The 19,880-nt window shown below is 37.0% G+C and overlaps 1 protein-coding gene across 1 annotated transcript in view; it reads right to left on the bottom strand.

The window, feature by feature from the left end:
• The window catches only part of LOC108388213 (serine/threonine-protein kinase TAO1-like), a 158,488-nt gene that overhangs the window by 42,590 nt on the left and 96,018 nt on the right, over positions 1-19,880 (bottom strand). Inside the window, exons 9-10 of the mRNA XM_073234689.1 lie at positions 18,581-18,695; positions 6,926-7,017 (exon numbers count right to left, since the gene is read on the bottom strand). The gene's annotated coding sequence lies outside the window, so the exon portion shown is untranslated. The remainder of the gene's footprint in view (positions 1-6,925; positions 7,018-18,580; positions 18,696-19,880) is intronic.

Raw genomic sequence — 19,880 nt, 5'->3', positions numbered from 1 at the left:
TCCCACCAACAGGGTAGCAGGGTTCCCTTTTCTCCACATCCTTGCCAACACTTGTTTTTTCTTGTCTCTTGGATAGTGGCCATTGTAACTGGTCTGAGGTGATATCTTATTGTGGTTTTACTTTGCATTTCCCTGATGATTAGTGATGTGGAGCATTTTTTTCATGTGCCTGTTGGCCATCTGTGTTTCTACTTTGGAAAAATGTCTGTTCTGGTCTTCTGACCATTTTTTAATTGGGTTTTTTTTTTTTGGTGTTTAATAGTATGAGTCCTTTATGTATTTTGGATGTTAACCCCGAATAGGATGAATCATTTACAAATATACTCTCCCATACTGTAGGTTACATTTTTGTTCTGCTGGTGTCCTTTGCTGTACAGAAGCATTTTTGTTTGGTATATAGTCCCACTTTTTCATTTTTTATTTTGTTTCTTATTCCTGAGCAGTTGTGTACAGGAAAAAACTGCTCACACTTACGTTTGAGAGATATTGCCTATGTTTTCTTCTAAGAGTCTTATGGTTTCATGTCTTACATCTAGATCTTTGATCTATTTCGAGTTTACTTTTGTGTGTAGTTATAGACACTAATCTAGTTTCTTTCTCTTGCATGCAGCTGGCCAGTTTTGCCAACACCAGGTGTTGAAGAGTCTGTCCTTTCACCACTGTACTCATGGCTCCTTTAATACATATTAAGTGACCACATATGCATGGGTTTATATCTGGGCTATTATGTTTCATTCATCTATGGACTGTTCCTATGCCAATACCATATTGTTTTGATTAGAGTTACTTTGTACTATAGCCTGAAGTCAGGGAACATAATATCCCCCATTTCAAATTCTTATAAGTGACTACTACTAAACTAATGTGATTTAAATAAAATTTAATTTTTTAAAGTTAGAGATCCTATTCCTTGTTATCTTGTATACATGTTTCTCAAATATGTCTATCCATAAATGTGGATTGCTTCCAGTTTCATTCTCTTACATGGAGCTGTCCAGTTTTCCCAAACCAGCTGTTGAAGAGGCTATCTTTTCCTCACTGTATATTCATGGCTTCTTTATATTATTGTATTAATTGACCATATATGCATGGGTTTATATCTGGGCTATATTGTTTCATTTACCTATGGATCTGTTCTTGTGCCAGTACCATATTGTTTTGATTCTGTAGTTTGATAATAGAGCTTGAAGTTAGGGAGTATAATCAACCCAGCTTTGTTCTTTCTCAGAATTGCTTTGGCTATATGGGGTCTTTTGTGGTTCCACATGAATTTTAGAACTATTTGTTCAGCTCACTGAAAAATATCATTGGAATTTTGATAGGGATTGCACTGACTCTAAATTGCTTTGGGCAACGTGGCCATTTTGACAATATTAATTCTTTCTATCCATGAACATGGGATTATTTCCATTTATTGGTTAATTTCTCTCATGAAGAAAGTATAGGTCTTTCACCTACTTGGCTAGGTTTATTCCTAGCTTTTTTATTCTTTTTGATGCGGTTTTAAATAGAATTGTTTTCCTGATTTCTGTTTCTGCTAGTTTGTTGTTAGTATATAGGAATGCAACAGATTCTGTGTATTAGTTTTGTATCCTGCAACTTTGCTGAATTCAGTTTGTTATCAGTTCTGACTATTTTTTGGTGGAGTCTTTAGGGTTTTCTATATATAATATCATGTCATCTGTAGACAGTGATAGTTTTACTTCTTCCTTCCTGATCTGGATACCTTATTTCTTTTTCTTGTCTAATTGCTTTGGATGGTATTTCTAATACTATGTCGAATAAAGTGGTGAGGGGATTTCCTTGTCTCGTTCCCAATCTTAGAGGAAAAACTTTTAGCTTTTAGCTACTAGATAGGATATTAGCAGTGGGCTTGCCATATATGGACTTTATTATGTTGAGTTTTCTTCCCTTTACACTTATCCTAAGAGTTTTTATCACAAATGGATGCTGAATTCTGTGTCTAATGAGATAATCGTGATTTTCAGCCTTCATTTTGTTAATGTGGTGGATCACACTGATCTGCAGATATTGATCCATATTTGCATCCCTGGGATATGTCACAGTTAATCATGGTGTATTATCCTTTTAATGTTGAATTATGTTTGCCAGTGCTTCACTGAAAATTTTGCACCCATGTTCCTCAGGGAAATTGGCCTGTAACTTTCTTTTCTTGTAGTGTCCCTGTCTGGTTCTGGCTATCAAGGTAATGCTGGCTTCATAAAACGAGTTTGGAAGTACTCCCTCCTCTTCAGTGTTTTGGAAGAGTTTGAAGGACTGGTATTACTTCTTTACATGTGTGTTAGACTGCAATAGTGAAGCCATCTGGTCCTGGATTTTGTTTTCTGGGAGGCTTCTGATTACTGATTCAATCTCTTTATGAGTAATCGGTCTCTTCAGATTTTCTATATCTTCATGATTCAGTCTTGAATCATGGTTGTATGTTTCCAATTTATCCATTTCTTCTATGATGTCCAATATTTTGGCATATTAATTGTTCACAGTAGTCTCTTGTGATCCTTTATATTTCTGCAATATCAGTTGTAATGCCTTTTCTTTCATTTCTGATTTTCAGTCCTTTTTATCATGGGTAATTCTAACTAAAGGTTTGTCTATTCTTTTGATCTTTTCAAAAAAAAAAAGCTCTTAGTTTCACTGATCTTTTCTGTTAACTTTTTAGTTTTTATTTCATTTATTCCTGCTCTCATCTTTATTTCCTTCCTTCTCCTAACTTTGGGATCGGTTTATTCTTATTTTTCTCATTTCTTGAGGTTTTAACTAAGGTTGTTTACTTGAGAAACTTCCTAGTGTCTTAATGTAGGCATCTATTGCTATGAACTTCCCTCTTAGAACTGCTCTTGGTGCATCCCATATGTTTTAGTATGTTGTATTTCCATTATTTGTCTTGTTTTTTAAATTTCTTCTTTGATGCGTTGGTTGTTACAATAGCATGTTGTTTAATCCCACAAAGTTGTGAATTTCCCATTTTTCTTCTTGTAACTCATTACAAGTTTCATACCACTGTCTCTGGAAAATATGTTTGATGTAATTTGTCTTCTTAAATTTATCAAGACCTATTTTGTGTCCTAATATATGATTATCCTGGCGAATGTTCCATGGGTGCTTCAGAAGAATGTGCATTTTGTTGTTTTGGGGATGGCATGTTCTGTATATGTCTGTTAAGTTCATCTGGTCCAGTGTGCTCTTAAAGGCCAGTATTTCCATATTGATTGTTTTGTTGGAATAATCTATGCATTGATGAAAGTGGGATGTTAAAGCCCCCTACTAGCTTTATATACTTAGGTGCTACCACTTTGGGTGCAGAAATGTCCTCTTGTTGCACTGATCTCTTTATCATTACATAATGTCCTTGTGTCTTATTAGTCTGTTTTAAAGTCTAGTTTGTCTTTTGTAAATACAGCTACCCCAGTTTTCTTTTGGTTTCCATTTGCATGGAATATTTTTTTCTATCCTTTCACTTTCAGTCTGTATGTATTCTTACATCTGAAGTGAGTCTCTTGTAGGCCTCATATACATGGGTCTTATTATTTTTAATCCATTCAGCCAATCTGTTTTTTGACCGGAGAATTTAGTCCATTTATAATTAAAGTAACTTTAGGTAAGTATGTACTTATTGCCATTTTGTTTATTGTTTTCTGGTTGTTTTGTAATTCCTTTGTTCCTTTCTTTTTCGTCTTGTTCTCTTTCTGATTTGATTTTTTTGGTAGTGGTATGCTTAGATTCCTTTTTATTTTTTGTGTATCTACTCTAGCTTTTAACTTTGTAGTTACCATGAGGCTTACATAAAAATAATATTTATAATTATCTATTTTAAATTGATAATTTGGAAAGCATTTTAGAGTTCATTTTTATTTCCCACCAGGTTTTACATTTTTGATGTCATAATTTACATCTTTTTATTTTGTGTATCCTTTAACAAGTTACAGTAGTTATTTTTACACCTTTCATATTTCTGAAATTTTATACTCTCAACATGTACTTTTTTTTTTGAGAGGGCATCTCTCATATTTATTTATTGGTCAAATGGTTGTTAACAGTTAACAACAATAAAATTCTGTACAGGGGACTCAATGCACAATCATTAATCCACCCCAAGCCTAATTCTCATCAGTCTCGGATCTTCTGAAGCATAAAGAACAAGTTCTTACATGGTGTACAAATTCTTACATAATGAATAAGTTCTTACATGGTGAATAGTACAAGGGCAGTCGTCACAGAAACTTTCGGTTTTGATCATGCACTATGAACTATAAACACTCAGATCAAATATGAATATTCATTTGATTTTTATACTTGATTTATATGTGAATCCCACATTTCTCCCTTATTATTATTATTATTATTTTTAATAAAATGCTGAAGTGGTAGGTAGATGCAAGATAAAGGTAGAAAATATAGTTCAGTGCTGTAAGAAAGCAAATGTAGATGATCAGGTGTGTGCCTATAGGCTAAGTATTGATCCAAGCTAGACAAGGGAAACAAAACATCCATGGATGCAGAAGATTTCTCTCAAAACAGAGGGGTGGGGGGGGGTGAGGTTCTAAGCCTCACCTCTTCAACATGTACTTTTATAATCAGAAAAAATAGCACATTTTATTTTTATAAACATAATTGTGCAATCATGCACATAGCCTGAAAAGCAACAAAATTGGAATCTTTTTCATCAAACTGTGAACAAACATATAAAGTCACCTATGAGAAAATTCAAGTTATTTCAACCTCTATGATAATAAGGTATGAAAGTCATATTTATTTAGAACTGTATTTATGAAAGCCAAAGACAGTACAACTGATTTAAGTTCTGTTCTCTTATCTACCCTGTAAGAAAAGTTTGCTTTAATTCATTATCCTTAATTATTTTAAAGTAGAAAAGCACATAACATACACTTCCCAAGACAGCAAATCTAATTTGCATTGAAAAGATTCAGGCCTCTATACCTGTTTTGTCTAAAAGGGCAGCTATATGTTACTATTTAAATGCAAACTTATTTTTTCATGCAATTTTTTATTAAGGTATTATTGATATACACTCCAGTTATGAAGGTTTCACATGAAAAACAATGTGGTTACTACACCCATATTATTGAGTCCCCCCAATACCCCACAAATGCAAACCTATTTAAATGAAGCAAAATTTAAAATTCAGTTTCTCTGTTGTACTAGCCACATTTCAAGTGCTCAAAAGACATGCAAATACAGAATATCTCTACCACTACAGAATGTTTTATTGGCCTTTGCTACTCTAGATCTTTACCCTGGAACCAGAGTCAGGTTCTGGTTCATGACATTTCAGAATTCAAAACATCTGTAAGTAAACATTTTAAATTATCATGAAAGAGTTTCTAAAAGTTGAAGATGCCACATGCATGCCTAAAACTCTAAGAATTTCTTTGAAATGTCCCACTCCTTAAAAATTATCTAAAGGCAGTTGCATTTGAAATTGCTTTATTATTCTAAGTGTAAAAACTCTCATTGTGAAGGAAGTCTATTTTATGAACTATAATAAGAAACTAGGAAACATGGAAAAATAAGAATCCATCCCATAGAAACTCTGGAGCTTATACATTTCTTTCTGAGCAGTATAATTAGCCAAGGAATACTTTCTACTCAAATGAATATCAAAATATATCAATGATATCTAAAAGGATCATTAATGCAATTTCACCAACCAAAAGGGGCACATATATGCATCAACCATATACCCCATAAAAATGCCCCATAGCCAGAGTATGTTAACCAGCTTCTGTACATTTACATGCAAGTTTATTAAAAAATTAATTAGGATGTACTGCTTGGAAGAAGAATCAGAAGTAAAAGAACAAGAGTTTAAGATACCTAAAGATACTTTCAAATGTAAGAAACACTTTGAAAACCTCAAACTGAGACCACAAAATCAGAAGAGGATGACATGGTAATCTCCAAATCTCTCTTTGCTGATGTCAAGCTTTAAAATATATATGATGATACAGGGCTTGAAGGGAATGATTAATGTAGGAATCCTAACAAAAGTGAAAAAATCTAAAGGGTATATTATTTTGAAAAAATATTAGATTGCAAGATAGAAACAGCCTGGTTATAATGGACATTATAGTATTTATTGTGTAATGATAAGAAAGCTTTTAGTTTTATTTTACCTCAATTTCCCTATCTGCTTTTACTACTGAAAAACCCAGGTTCATGATTTATCCAAATGACACATGGATTTTACTTTTAATGTGTTATTTTCAATCTTTAGTCACTCCTAGAATGGTTCAATTAAATATTCCCAGTATTTCCTACTATTAAATAAAGCTTAAAGAAAAAAATGGGAAGGTACTATGGACTGGTGCAGGGAATCAAGAGCAAGAAGATGGCAATCAGCTTCAATTATAGTGACAGTTCAAATACCCACCTGGCTCACTTACAATGGGAGCATCAGCAAAGCTTTGATAGTCCACCTTCTTAGGCATAGTACCACTTAGGGCAACAGAATAAAAGGTGTACATAAAATCAAACTGTACAATAAGGTCTGCTGCCTGATAATCGAATCCTCATCCCTAACACAAAGTATTAAGTATCCTAAGTAGAGGTAAGTAATTCATGAATGCTTTAGAGACCCTTCATAGATGGTAAATCTATAACCACAGACATATTCTAGGTGTTTAACAAATACTCATTAAATGTTACATACAGATTCCTCAAAATTAATACCACAGTAGAAACTGTTTTAGATCTAATTTAATACAGCAAATATATCTAAGCTAATATATATATGAAAATTGCCAAATAAGCAAAGTGACAACTTTAATAGATTTATTGCTCCCCTTAAACACTGACATGAAAATAAAAATCTGTAATTTGGTACAGAAATTGAGGTAAAACATTCATCAAAAATTACTACACAGTAATAAAGAGCAATGCTTACCTAGTTCAATACATGTTATTCCAAGAGATCATACATCTACTTTACAATCATATTGGTTGTCAACGTCGGCTAAAATTACTTCTGCGGCCATCCTAAAACATAAAATGTCACTTAAAAAAGAAAAGTATACCATTCTTTAAAAACTCAATGACCATCTACATGGAGAATACCTGTGTGAATTCCAAATGATATATCTGGACATAAGAATTCTTGTAATGGGAAATAAATGCATTACAAGTTGCAAGGTAAATATTTACCATTGTACATACAGTGTTACACATACTCTCACCATTTGTCATAATCATGTAACAACATCCTGGAGGAAAGATTCCCCAGAGCAGGGTTGTTTTCTGCATCAATTCAAGTTTGTAGATTCTAATATTGTATATCCTTTATGTCAGTGGGTCTCAAACATTTTGGTTTCAGTATCTTATTACAAAAGTCTAAATTTTGCTTGAAAGAGGGTATTTTATCACTGGCACTTGTTTCCTTGAAGCTCATTACATATAGCTGAGAAAATGTGCCATAATATGCAACAATGAATAAGCAGTTTGTCAGTCTTTTCTGCAAACAGGGGTAGTGTTCTGTGATAAAAGTGGCTAGGACAGCCACTCATAACTAAATAAATCATACAATTATTAACTTTAGAGGCGTCCTGGTTATAAAAGGAAACGCTAACTCGCATCTTCAGCTGGACTCTAATGTTCTCACTGGTACTTCACCTTATACTTCCTTTCTACTTGTTGTTAAGCACAGACATTTAGAACAGTTTCTGACTGCTTAACAAGATTGTCACCAGGTGTATGCATGCTCTTGTGTGTAAAAACATGTAAATATGTACAAAGTGCTGTGTTCCTAATATACTATATACAAATCAATACACGTTAACTTTCAACTGCCAATAATAGAGGGCTTCTAATGTGTTAAGATGTTGAAGTAAGCTTGGGAAGTCACTAAGTTCAACGAAGTTAAAAAAGTACTTTTGTTTTTAATGCACAACTTTCTAGCTCCTTTCTAGTATCTAATATTGATCACTGATTTGTAAAGAGGGGGACCATTAAGAAGCATTATTTGCTCAAAGAACCCTTTTTTTATAGAGGGGAAAGGATTCTATCTAAACTAGGGTTCTACATAAGAAATTTTTGGTCATACACAACAGTGGTCGTCAACTTTTTTATTTTCTTACTTCCAATTTCTTACATATTAAAAATACATATTAAAATAATACATATTAAAAAATACATATTAAAAAAATGTATCCAGGGGGGCGGAGCCAGGCTGGCGGCATGAGTAGAGCAGTGGAAATCTCCTCCCCAAAACACATAGAGCTATGAAAATATACCAAAGAAAAATCTTCCTAAAATAGAGACCACAGGACACAGGACAACATCCAGACCACATCCACATCTGCAAGAACCCAGCGCCTTGTGAAGGGGGTAAGATACAAGCCCCGGCACCGGCGGGACCCGAGCGCCCCTCCCCCTGGCTCCCGGCGGGTGGAAAGAAACCGGAGCGGTTTTTTTTTGGCAAGTGCTTTTTGGAAGCCTTAAAGGGATGGGCCTCCGTTGCTAGAGAGGCAGGGTGGCGGGACCGGTGAGCAGATGCCTGGGACCGGTGCCTGAGGACAAAGAATATCCCGCGTTTCTCCCTGCGGGACCGGTGAGCGGGTGCCGGAGACCGGCGCTTGAGGATGGAGGAAATCGTGCGTTTTCCCCCTTTTTTTTTTCTCTTTTTGGCGAGCGCTTTTTGGAAGCCTTAAAGGGACAGGGACCCCGGTGCTAGGGAGGCAGGGTGGCAGGACTGGTGAGCGGGTGCCTGGGACAGGCGCCTGAGGACAAAGAATATCCCACGTTTTTCCCTGCGGGACCGGGGGGCAGGTGCCTGAGACCGGCACTTGAGGACAGAGGAAATCGCGTGTTTTTCCCCTTTTTTTTTTCTCCTTTTTGCGAGTGCTTTTTGGAAGCCTAAAAGGGACAGGGACCCCGGTGCTAGGGAGGCAGGGCAGCGGGACTGGTGAGCGGGTGCCTGGGACCGATGCCTGAGGACGGAGGAAATCGCGCGTTTTTCCCCTTTTTTTCTCTCTTTTTGGCGAGTGCTTTTTGGAAGCCTTAAAGGGACAGGGACCCCGGTGCTAGGGAGGCAGGGTGGCGGGACTGGTGAGCGGGTGCCTGGGACCAGCGCCTGAGGACAAAGAATATCGAGCGTTCCTTCCCTGCAGGACCGGTGGGTGGGTGCTTTTTGGAAGCCTTGAAAGGACAGGGACCCTGGTGCTAGGGAGACAGGGCAGCAGGACCAGTGAGTGGGTGCCTGGGACCGGCATCTGAGGACAAAAAAAAAAAAAAATCGCGTGTTTTTTCCTTTATTTTTTCCTTTCTGTTCCCTCTCTCATTGCTGCTGTTGTTTTGGTTTGGAGAGTGCTTTTTGGAAGTCTTAAAGGGGCAGGAAAGGTCACTTAGACCAGAGGCAGGGAATCTGGGGATTTCTGGGCACTCTAACCCCCTGGGCAGCAGGGAGCACAGAGGCCCCTTACGGAGATAAATAGCCTCCCGGCCGCTCCCCCTCCAACGGGGCTCCACCATTTTGGAGGAACAGCCCCAGCCAGGCCAAGCCCACAGCAACAGCGGAGATAAACCCCAAAGCAACTGGGCAGGAAGCAGAAGCCCTGTCTGCGCACAGCTGCCCAGCACAAGCCACTAGAGGTCGCAGTTCTCCCAGGAGAGGAAGGCCACAAACCAACAAGAAGGGAAGTTCTTTCGGCCATCACTTGTCCCAACTCTGTAAACTATTTCTATCACCATGAAAAGGCAAAACTACAGACAGACAAAGATCACAGAGACAACACCTGAGAGGGAGACAGACCTAACCAGTCCTCCTGAAAAAGAATTCAAAATAAAAGTCATGAACATGCTGACAGAGATGCAGAGAAAAATGCAAGAGCAATGGGATGAGATGCAGAGAAAAATGCAAGAGCAGTGGGATGAAATGCAGAGAAAAATGCAAGAGCAGTGGGATGAAGTCCGGAAGGAGATCACAGATGTCAGGAAGGAGATCACAGAAGTGAAACAATCCCTGGAAGGATTTATAAGCAGAATGGATAAGATGCAAGAGGCCATTGAAGGAATAGAAGCCAGAGAACAGGAACATATAGAAGCTGACATAGAGAGAGATAAAAGGATCTCCAGGAATGAAACAACACTAAGAGAAATATGTGACCAATACAAAAGGAATAATATTCGTATTATAGGGATACCAGAAGAGGAAGAAAGAGGAAAAGGGATAGAAAATCTCTTTGAAGAAATAATTGCTGAAAACTTCCCCAAACTGGGGGAGGAAATAATCGAACAGACCATGGAATTACACAGAACCCCCAACAGAAAGGATCCAAGGAGGACAACACCAAGACACATAGTAATTAAAATGGCAAGGATCAAGGACAAGGAAAGAGTTTTAAAGGCAGCTAGAGAGAAAAAGGTCACCTATAAAGGAAAACCCATCAGGCTAACATTAGACTTCTCGACAGAAACCCTACAGGCCAGAAGAGAATGGCATGATATACATAATGCAATGAAACAGAAGGGCCTTGAACCAAGGATACTGTATCCACCACGACTATCATTTAAATATGATGGCGGGATTAAACAATTCCCAGACAAGCAAAAGCTGAGGGAATTTGCTTCTACAAACCACCTCTACAGGGCATCCTACAGGGACTGCTCTAGATGGGAGCACCCCTAAAAAGAGCACAGAACAAAACACACAACATATGAAGAATGGAGGAGGAGGAATAAGAAGGGAGAGAAGAAAAGAATCTCCAGACAGTGTATATAACAGCTCAATAAGCGAGCTAAGTTAGGCAGTAAGATACTAAAGAAGCTAACCTTGAACCTTTGGTAACCACGAATCTAAAGCCTGCAATGGCAATAAGTACATATCTCTCAATAGTCACCCTAAATGTAAATGGACTTAATGCACCAATCAAAAGACATAGAGTAATAGAATGGATAAAAAAGCAAGACCCATCTATATGCTGCTTACAAGAAACTCACCTTAAACCCAAAGATAAGCATAGACTAAAAGTCAAGGGATGGAAAAACATATTCCAGGCAAACAACAGTGAGAAGAAAGCAGGGGTTGCAGTACTAATATCAGACAAAATAGACTTCAAAACAAGGAAAGTAACAAGAGATAAAGAAGGATACTACATAATGATAAACGGCTCAGTCCAACAAGAGGATATAACCATTCTAAATATATATGCACCAAATACAGAAGCACCAGCATATGTGAAGCAAATACTAACAGAACTAAAGACGGAAATAGACTGCAATGCATTCATTGTAGGAGACTTCAACACACCACTCACCCCAAAGGATAGATCCACCGGGCAGAAAATAAGTAAAGACACACAGGCACTGAACAACACACTAGAACAGATGGACCTAATAGACATCTATAGAACTCTACATCCAAAAGCAACAGGATATACATTCTTCTCAAGTGCACATGGAACATTCTCCAGAATAGACCACATACTAGCTCACAAAAAGAGCCTCAGTAAATTCCAAAATATTGAAATTCTACCAACCAATTTTTTAGGCCACAAAGGTATGAAAGTAGAAATAAATTCTACAAAGAAAACAAAAAGGCTCACAAACACATGGAGGCTTAACAACATGCTACTAATCAATGGATCAATGAACAAATCAAAATAGAGATCAAGGAATATATAGAAACAAATGACAACAACAACACTAAGCCCCAACTTTGTGGGATGCAGCAAAAGCAGTCTTAAGAGGAAAGTATATAGCAATCCAGGCACACTTGAAGAAGGAAGAACAATCCCAAATGAATAGTCTAACATCACAATTATTAAAACTGGAAAAAGAAGAACAAATGAGGCCTAAAGTCAGCAGAAGGAGGGACATAATAAAGATCAGAGAAGAAATAAACAAAATTGAGAAGAATAAAACAATAGCAAAAATCAATGAAACCAAGAGCTGGTTCTTTGAGAAAATAAACAAAATAGATAAGCCTCTAGCCCAACTTATTAAGAGAAAAAGAGAGTCAACACAAATCAAGATAATCAGAAATGAGAATGGAAAAATCATGACAGACTCCACAGAAATACAAAGAATTATTAAAGACTACTATGAAAACCTATATGCCAACAAGCTGGAATACCTAGAAGAAATGGATAACTTCCTAGAAAAATACAACCTCCCAAGACTGACCAAGGAAGAAACACAAAAGTTAAACAAACCAATTACAAGCAAAGAAATTGAAACAGTAATCAAAAAACTACCCAAGAACAAAACCCTGGGGCCGGACGGATTTACCTCGGAATTTTATCAGACACACAGAGAAGACATAATACCCATTCTCCTTAAAGTGTTCCACAAAATAGAAGAAGAGGGAATACTCCCAAACTCATTCTATGAGGCCAACATCACCCTAATACCAAAACCAGGCAAAGACCCCACCAAAAAAGAAAATTACAGACCAATATCCCTGATGAATGTAGATGCAAAAATACTCAATAAAATATTAGCAAACAGAATTCAACAGTATATCAAAAGGATCATACACCATGACCAAGTGGGTTTCATCCCAGGGATGCAAGGATGGTACAACATTCAAAAATCCATCAACATCATCCACCACATCAACAAAAAGAAAGACAAAAACCACATGATCATCTCCATAGATGCTGAAAAAGCATTTGACAAAATTCAACATCCATTCATGATAAAAACTCTCAGCAAAATGGGAATAGAGGGCAAGTACCTCAACATAATAAAGGCCATATATGATAAACCCACAGCCAGCATTATACTGAACAGCGAGAAGCTGAAAGCATTTCCTCTGAGATCGGGAACCAGACAGGGATGCCCACTCTCCCCACTGTTATTTAACATAGTACTGGAGGTCCTAGCCATGGCAATCAGACAAAACAAAGAAATACAAGGAATCCAGATTGGTAAAGAAGAAGTTAAACTGTCACTATTTGAAGATGATATGATACTGTACATAAAAAACCCTAAAGACTCCACTCCAAAACTACTAGAACTGATATCGGAATACAGCAAAGTTGCAGGATACAAAATTAACACACAGAAATCTGTAGCTTTCCTATACACTAACAACGAATCAATAGAAAGAGAAATCAGGAAAACAATTCCATTCACCATTGCATCAAAAAGAATAAAATACCTAGGAATAAACCTAACCAAAGAAGTGAAAGACTTATACTCTGAAAACTACAAGTCACTCTTAAGAGAAATTAAAGGGGACACTAATAAATGGAAACTCATCCCATGCTCATGGCTAGGAAGAATTAATATCGTCAAAATGGCCATCCTGCCCAAAGCAATATACAGATTTGATGCAATCCCTCTCAAATTACCAGCAACATTCTTCAATGAATTGGAACAAATAATTCAAAAATTCATATGGAAACACCAAAGACCCCGAATAGCCAAAGCAATCCTGAAAAAGAAGAATAAAGTAGGGGGGATCTCACTCCCCAACTTCAAGCTCTACTACAAAGCCATAGTAATCAAGACAATTTGGTACTGGCACAAGAACAGAGCCACAGACCAGTGGAACAGATTAGAGACCCCAGAAATTAACCCAAACATATATGGTCAATTAATATTTGATAAAGGAGCCATGGACATACAATGGTAAAATGACAGTCTCTTCAGCAGATGGTGCTGGCAAAACTGGACAGCTACATGTAGGAGAATGAAACTGGACCATTGTCTAACCCCATATACAAAGGTAAACTCAAAATGGATCAAAGACCTGAATGTAAGTCATGAAACCATTAAACTCTTGGAAAAAAACATAGGCAAAAACCTCTAAGACATAAACATGAGTGATCTCTTCTTGAACATATCTCCCCGGGCAAGGAAAACAACAGCAAAAATGAGCAAGTGGGACTACATTAAGCTGAAAAGCTTCTGTACAGCGAAAGACACCATCAATAGAACAAAAAGGAACCCTACAGTATGGGAGAATATATTTGAAAATGACAGATTCGATAAAGGCTTGATGTCCAGAATATATAAAGAGCTCACACACCTCAACATACAAAAAACCAATAACCCAATTAAAAAATGGACAGAGGAACTGAACAGTTCTCCAAAAAAGAAATACAGATGGCCAAGAGACACATGAAAGGATGCTCCACATCACTAATTATCAGAGAAATGCAAATTAAAACTACAATGAGGTATCACCTCACACCAGTAAGGATAGCTGCCATCCAAAAGACAAACAACAACAAATGTTGGCGAGGCTGTGGAGAAAGGGGAACCCTCCTACACTGCTGGTGGGAATGTAAATTAGTTCAACCATTGTGGAAAGCAGTATGGAGGTGCGTCAAAATGCTCAAAACAGACCTACCATTTGACCCAGGAATTCCACTCCTAGGAATTTACCCTAAGAACGCAGCAATCAAGTTTGAGAAAGACAGATGCACTCCTATGTTTATCGCAGCACTATTTACAATAGCCAAGAATTGGAAGCAACCTAAATGTCCATCGGTAGATGAATGGATAAAGAAGATGTGGTACATATACACAATGGAATACTACTCAGCCATAAGAAGTGGAAAAATCCAACCATTTGCAGCAACATGGATGGAGCTGGAGAGTATTATGCTCAGTGAAATAAGCCAAGCGGAGAAAGAGAAATACCAAATGATTTCACTCATCTGAGGAGTATAGGAACAAAGGAAAAACTGAAGGAACAAAACAGCAGTGGAATTACAGAACCCAAAAATGGACTAACAGGTACCAAAGGGAAAGGAACTGGGGAGGATGGGTGGGCAGGGAGGGATAAGAGGGGGGAAGAAGAAGAGGGGTATTAAGATTAGCATGCATGGGGGGGAGGGAGAAAGGGGAGGGTGGGCTGCACAACACAGAGAGGACAAGTAGTGACTCTACCACATTTTGCTAAGCTGATGGACAGTAACCGTAATGTGGTTGTTAGGGGGGACCTGATATAGGGGAGAGCATAGTAAACATAGTATTCTTCATGTAAGTGTAGATTAAAAATTAAAAAAAAAAAAAAGAAAGAAAGAAAGAAAGAAAAGGGGGATTACTCCTTAACAGGATAAAACTATTGGTAAATCAAAGATCAACACATGATTTAAATATCCTTAATGTTGATCACTTAAAGGGTGTCAGATGATCAGCTATGGAGGTACTTTTTTCTGATAATATTCCTTTCTCTTAATTAAAAAAAAAAAAAAAAAAAAAAAGCAGTTATTGTGTGCTGACCTCCAATGAGTTCTGCACAGTGGTATAGAGGGCATGTCAAAGTGTGGGCAAAGGGTCTGTTTGTTTCTATGCAGAAGATCAAGGCCTAGCTTGGATACCCAGAAAATGAACTAAGATACGATATGAGGAGGAGCTTCCGGCATCAGCACTCTCTGGGGGACTTGTGCCGGGGGATGATCATCAAAAAGCCTCCACAGGGATCCGGACGATGCTGCGGTTGTGGCTGCATCCAGCCCACCGTCTCCTGGACTTGCCATAGGAATGAGGAGGGAGATGTCTAGGCTGGCATGTGCATACAGTGAGACAACGAATTTGACCGGATCTGTACTGTTGGAACTCAACCAGGAGTTGGGAGGGGTGCAAGTTGTAGCACTCCAAAATCTCATGACTATAGACTATCTATGGTTAAAAGAACATATGGGATGTGAACAGATCCCAGAAATGGGCTGCTTTAATTTGTCTGATGGTTCAAGTACAGTTGGACAATATCCATCATATCATAGATAAATTTTCACAAATGCCTAGGGTGCCTAAATGGTTTTCTTGGCTTTACTGGAGATGGATGGTAATTATAGATTTGCTTTGTTTATGTCACTGTATTCCTATTATGTTAATATGTGTGTGCAAATTAGTTAGTAGTTTAAAACCTATACATACTTAAGGTACTCTACAAGAAGATATGTCAAAGAAATAATCAATCCTCCCATGTTTCCTTCATATGCTACATCTATAGCTTTTCTTCTTCCTTCCTAATTACAACCCTTAAATAGAATTCGTGCCTCATATCGAATTTACCGAGTATCATAATTCCTCCAGGTGGTAAAGATACCTCGAGACAAGTGCTGGGCATAGAAGCCACAGGGCATAAATCTGCAAAGAAGTAAAAAGCTAACCTTTGCAAACAATATGGCTTCTCTCTCACTTACCAACTTTACATTTCCCTGTATGGCCCCGGAAGATGACTGGTTAGCCAGAGACGGGTAAGATTCCTCAAGGGAGGAACAACCTAAGACAGGCACAGTCGCAGGGGGGCCATCAGGTGAGAATTTGGGGATCAACAGAGGTGAGGCTCAGAACCTCACCCCCCCTGCTTTGAGAGAAATCTTCTGCATCCGTGGATGTCTTGCTGCCCTTGTCTAGCCTGGATTAATACTTGGTCCATAGGCACACACCTGATCATCTGATCATCTACATTTGCCCTCTTACAGCACTAAACTATGCTTTCTACCTTTATCTTGCATCTACCTACCACTTCAGCATTTTATTAAAAATAAAAATAATAATAATAATAGGAGAAATCTGGGATCAACATATAAATCAAGTACAAAAATCAAACGAATATTCTTATTTGACCTGATTGTTTATAGGTCATAATGCATGATCAAAACCCAAAGTTTCTGTGATGAATGCACTTGTACTGTTCACCATGTAAGAATTTATTCACTGTGCAAGAATTCGTTCACCATGTAAGAACTTGTTTGTTATGCTTCAGAAGATTGGAGACTGACGAGAATTAGGCTTGAGATGGATTAATGATTGTACATTGAGCATTGACCCCCCTATACTGAATTTTATTGTTGTTAACAACCATTTGATCAATAAATATGAGAGATGCCCTCTCAAAAAAATAAATAAATAAATAAATAAATAAATAAAATAAAAAAATAAAAAAAATAAAAATAAAAATAAGAATAAGAATAAAGGGAGAAATGTGGGATCCACATATAAATCAAGTATAAAATTCAAACGAATATTCATATTTGACCTGATTGTTTATAGTTCATAATGCGTGATCAAAACCGAAAGTTTCTGTAATGAATGCCCTTGTACTGTTCACCATGTAAGAATTTATTCACTATGTAAGATTTCGTTCACCATGTAAAAACTTGTTTGTTATGCTTCAGAAGATTGGAGACTGATGAGAATTAGGCTTGAGATGGATTAATGATTGTGCATTGAGCATTGACCCCCCTATACAGAATTTTATTGTTGTTAACAACCATTTGATCAATAAATATGAGAGATGCCCTCTCAAAAATAATTAAAAAAAAAAAATGTATCCACTTGTACATTTTTGAGTCAGTATCCAGATGTTATAAACTTAATAGTTGCAAAGGATATAATGTACACATATGATACATACATTCTTTTGTATATATGCTTTACAGATATTTAAAACTTGGAGCTGAGGATCTAGTTCATTCAATTCATTAAAAACACTGCTGTATAATAACCTTATTAGCAAACCCAGTCTGCATGGTCATATCAACCATTCAAATCGGAATTATTTTCTGTCAGAAAGCGCCAAACTTCATTTTTCAATGTCAATAAACATGTTAATGTGTCCTCATGACAACTGTCCCTGTTATAAATGAGGTAATTTATGATTCACTAGAAAGAAGATGGGAGGGAAGATAACTGGGGAAAAGAAAGAGCAAGGAGTAAAAGGAAGTGAAGAGAGATGACTGTGAAGGCAGAAGGCCCTTGCCAAAACTTTGTGTCCTAACTCTTCAATATTTCTGATGCTATATATTCTAGATGTTATGTATTCTCAAATTGTCCCTTTGGTGATGGTTTGAGGCTTTTAATCCTCAGAACAATGCATCACTCTACTCTTCAGGATGGGTGAGAAGCCTTTCTTTAACAAAGTGGGAGTTGGGAGATTTGAAAGGTAGGTGGAAAGAAGATGCAGTAGGCCTAAGACACCTACCAACATATACAGAGGGAAGACACCTGTGGAAGTTGAAGATGTGGAAAATTATTCCCTTCAGACTTGCTGACATTAATATGGAATTATTTATGAATAAAATTAGATGATGTCTAGAAGTCGCTTCAAATAACTGGAGGTGGGAGGGAGGGCAAGAGGATCAAGTACACAGGGCAGCCGGGCCCTGGGGTAGTGCTGTTGGGCTGAGCTGACCGTTATGCGAGCCTTCCTTATATTTTTGTCTATTTCCCTATATACTTGAAATTCTCCATAATAAAATATTAAAACAAATAGTTCCTAATCAGCTACCAGTCTTCAGGTACTCTTATTCAGACGATACAGACACACAGTAAGTACAAATCTAAAGAAAATTCTCACTTAGCATTTCTATCTTCTCCCTTCTTAAATATTTAAATTTTTTCACTCCTACCACCAATACATGATGTAGATGATAACAGGAAAGAAACATAGGGGGGACCAATGAAAAGATAGGAGATACAAGGGCAGCATTCCAAATCTGTATCTGAAACTAACTACAGTGCTTAGAGTAATGTCTAAAGCAGCACTGTGTTCCCAAGAAAAGGATAAAGCATCTGAAAAGAGTACAACCACCCACTGCCTATTTCAATTATGAGGATCAGTACCAGATAGGACTATTCTTACCAATGTAGCATTCCCACACAAGAGTTGGCAGGAGAGACCATGGAAGCCAGTCCAAAGTCAGCAAGTTTCACCTGGGCCTCGTTCTATCAGAAGGATATTTCCTGCTTTGATGTCTCTGGGTTTAAGGAACATGGAAAATTATTTCTATTTCCTTCATAAGATTATACTGAAAATGATAAAAATTATAAAAACAGAAAATAGGGAAGGAAAAATCAGAATAATTAAGGCCTTGGAAAAATCTCTCAGTTGGGATAATGAGAACTAAGATCCAAAGTAAGAATGAGATACACAGAATTCCTATATGTATATAGTAACAATTTTCTAAAAGAGAAGATAAAATAGCAGTAGAAACAGAAGAAAAATTTAGGTAATTAACAAGCAGCACATAGTCTATATTTGAGTGCCTGTTTATTGGTACAAATAATGGTTTTAAAAATTTGGCTGAACATTCTTACATAACTGTAAGATTTCTGAGTATACCCTTAACATTAAAATGGAAAAAAAAGAACTTCATGCCCCAAATTTGTTTTTTTAATTACTCATATCGTTCCAAACTTTAGCATAGTTCTCCTACCTAAATATGAAATGAAAACTGAAACACATGCATAAGGTAATATCAATGATCCCAAATTTACTTTTAAGCTCTTTTCTATATCAGGAATGTACATGTGAACTAAGAAAATTATAATGGGATTGTATGTCCAATGGGCACCATAACATTCAAAAAGAAATAAATTTCTAAGCACTTGTCAATTCATACTATATAGTATTAAAATGGATATAATATTGTCAATCTATTTTTTTCCATTTGTTTTTTAAAAAAATGGATAGGTTCTTTTAAGTTGAGAAGACCTTAGGTTCTACTTCCAATTCTTCCATTCTCTTATTTACTATGCATGTGGATTTCTCTTGGACCTTACTGTCCTCATCTAAAAAAGTGAAAATCCATTAATTTGCAATGACTCTACTATATGTTTACTATGTATTGTCTGGTTCACATAGATAATTAAAAAAAATGCTAGCTTCCTTCTAAAAACAGGCAAAACCAATACCAATGCTAAAAATGTAGTTTATGACAGTTTAATCTTTAAGTGACTATCCATTATTAAGGATTATCTCAAAAGCATAGAGTATTAAGTAGCTTTTACTTGTCTATGTCATGGAATCAATGGGACAAATATGGCATTATGAGTCACCAGGAGGACAAAAGATCTAGGTTAGTTCTAATCTATCTTGCTCTGTAAGCTTTGGGAAGTTAGTCAAAGTGGGGCATCAGTTTCCTCATCTGTAAAATGAAAAA

Source organism: Manis javanica, chromosome 4, assembly GCF_040802235.1.
Source record: "Manis javanica isolate MJ-LG chromosome 4, MJ_LKY, whole genome shotgun sequence".
In the NCBI taxonomy this organism is placed as follows: Eukaryota; Metazoa; Chordata; class Mammalia; order Pholidota; family Manidae; genus Manis; species Manis javanica.
The sequence above is the reverse complement of the archived record's forward strand: the minus strand, read 5'-3'. Positions and strand labels throughout refer to the sequence as shown.